The following is a 2561-nucleotide window of genomic DNA, read 5'->3' as shown; positions in this document are numbered from 1 at the left end:
GATTCCCCCCCCGGGACTGGGGATGGAGGAGCCGGGAGGATCAAGCTGCCCAGCAGCTCCTGACACAGGAATGGGGCTGGATGGGGCACTCGGCACTGGCCCGGGCTTTGGGAATGGGACTGGGAATGGGATTGGGAATGGGAGGAGGGGGGCTGCCAAACCTGCCTCTAACCCAGGATGAGTCCTCATCCAGGCATGCGGGGTGGAGGAGGCAGCCGGGTGCTGTGCATTGGGGGGCCCAGCCGGGTGCTGTGCACGGGCACCCCAGCTGGGTGCTGAGTGTTTCCAGCAGCCGCCTGCCGCCAGAGGAGAAGGGGCACAGCAGATGAGCCCTTCGCTGGTCCCGTGCCCTGTCCTCTGAGCCAGCCCAGCCCTCGGGTGCAGCGGGAATCGGGTCGAGCTGGGACAGGGCGCGTGAGGGGCAGAGAGGGGGACTGCAAAAATCCCCAGGGCTGGCGCTGCCACCGGGACTGGTGGCTCATGCTCCGCTGGGGACATGCTGGGAGGCCTGGGGGGCCCTCCATGGTCGTGCAGGGTCTGGGAGCAGCCTGGCGGAGCCCGGGCCATCGGCCTCCCTTGCTGGGTACGTCACAGCCCACTGAAGCCCTCTCATGTCTTATCCCCCCACGTCCTTGCCAGGCTGAAGCCACCCAAGGACCCAGGCATTTCCAAGAGGAGCCCGGCCGAGCTGCTAACCTGGGAGTGGGCAGTCTGCAGGGTGGTGGAGGGAGATGCTGGCGGGGGAGCAGAGGAGTTGGCAGCCCCTGGGGCTCTGGGTGCCTGGGCAGCCAGCCACCCTGCGCGCGCATCTGGGGATTCGAACGGAAAGGCGATTCCTTTCTGGCTTCTGGCACTGGGGTTTCTAGCAAACAGCTCTCGGGTCCGCTGCTGTCAGTACGGGAGGGGACTGTGGAGGCTCCGTGAGCAGCACCTCCCGCCACCTCTTTTGGCTGACCCTCCATACCTGGTTCCCCCCCACTAGTGAAAGGCCTGTGTGTGTCGGGGTCGGGTCCTTCTCCTGATGGGGTGCTGGGTGCCGCACCTGAGCTGCAGGTCCGTATCCTTTTGTGCAATTGCCTGTTCTAACACATGCCAACGCTGCTTTGAAGCCCTCAGTTGAAAAAGCAAGAACAAGCACGTGGTGCGCTGGGATGCTGCATCCGTAACGCACGTCCCCTGCAGCCCTGGCTGGTGAGAGACTGCAGAGATGCCGCCTCCACCAGTGCCTGGCCCCGTGACTGAGGCTGCATCAGGCTGGCTGCAGCTCCCTTTGGGTTTTGGAGCGGCCCTCGAAGGTCTCTGCACCGAGAAGCTCAAGGAGCCACATACGATGGCTGTGAAAGCCAGCGTGTGGGCTGGGGAGAACCGAGCAGCCGGTTCCCTCCTTCCCATGGCAGAGTCGAGCCCGGGATGTGCAAGGGACCTCCTCTGAGAGCGCCTGGCCCTGGGGAGCTGCACGTTTTCCAAAGGATACGTGAATGAGAGATGCAGTTAGCACAGGCGGGAGCCTGAAGAATCTGCAGATGGCGGTCGGTCGGGAGTCGGAGGACTTCTGGAGGCTCTGGACTATGGCTGGGTGCCTGCCGGGAGCTACGGGTGGGCGATATTCCCTTTGAAAACCGGTAGAGAGCTCGGCGTGTCTTTGGCGAGGAGCCGGTAGCCCTGGTATTTCTCTAGCCGGGAACTAGGAGATGTCCTCAGCCTCGGCGCCGCTCAGGCACGGCTGGAAGGGGAAGCGGCCTGGAAGGGCGGTGGGGATCGCTCCCAAGAAACTTGGGAGTTTGGGGCCAGCGGGGATCTGTTCCTCCCCGCAGCCGTGCGGGGCGCGGAGAAGGAGTCCTCCCTCCCGCGCACCGCCCCGCCGGCTGCCTCTCCGTCCAGACAAAGCCCGGTTTCCAGAGAAGCCCACCTACCTGGTAGTTAGCGGAGTCATGTGGCTGCAGCACTTAATTAATAAAAAGCCGATATAAATTCCAGCAAGCATGTGGGGAGGAGGACATTGAGGCAGAGAGCGGTAGCGGCGCTCCCAGCGAGCTCGGTGGAGCAGCGAGCGGCAAGCCCCCTCTCCGCTCGGAGAGGTCAGTGCTCACAAGGGGAAGGGTCCGGGGGGCCTTCGGGGTGCGATACCCACGGCCGTGGGGCTCCCCACACGGCGCGGAGGGGTCTCTCCCGGCAAAGAGCTGGGCGGTTTTGAGGGGATGAGGAGGTGAGGAGCGGCCGGCACAGCTCTGGGCTGCCGGAGGCAGGGCCGGAGCCCCAGGGCTGCCAAGGCAGCAGGCGCTGGGTTTCACGGGACACGGCTGAAGGGCTGGCGGCTGGAGAGCCGGGGGAGAAAGCGGGACGGGGAGAGGGAGGCGTTACGGAGGAGCTGGGCAAGAAGCAGGGAGGTGCTGGGCCATGAGTCGGTGTGGTGGGTCGGCCCTGGCTGGGCGCTGGTGCCCCCCCAGCCGCTCCATCACTCCCCTCCTCAGCTGGACAGGGGAGAGAAAAACATAACGAAAGGCTCGTGGGTCGAGATCGGGACAGGGAGAGCACTCAGCAATCACCGTCACGGGCAATAC

Source organism: Aptenodytes forsteri, unplaced genomic scaffold, assembly GCF_000699145.1.
Source record: "Aptenodytes forsteri isolate BGI_AS27 unplaced genomic scaffold, ASM69914v1 Scaffold14, whole genome shotgun sequence".
In the NCBI taxonomy this organism is placed as follows: Eukaryota; Metazoa; Chordata; class Aves; order Sphenisciformes; family Spheniscidae; genus Aptenodytes; species Aptenodytes forsteri.
Note: the sequence above shows the minus strand (reverse complement) of the source record.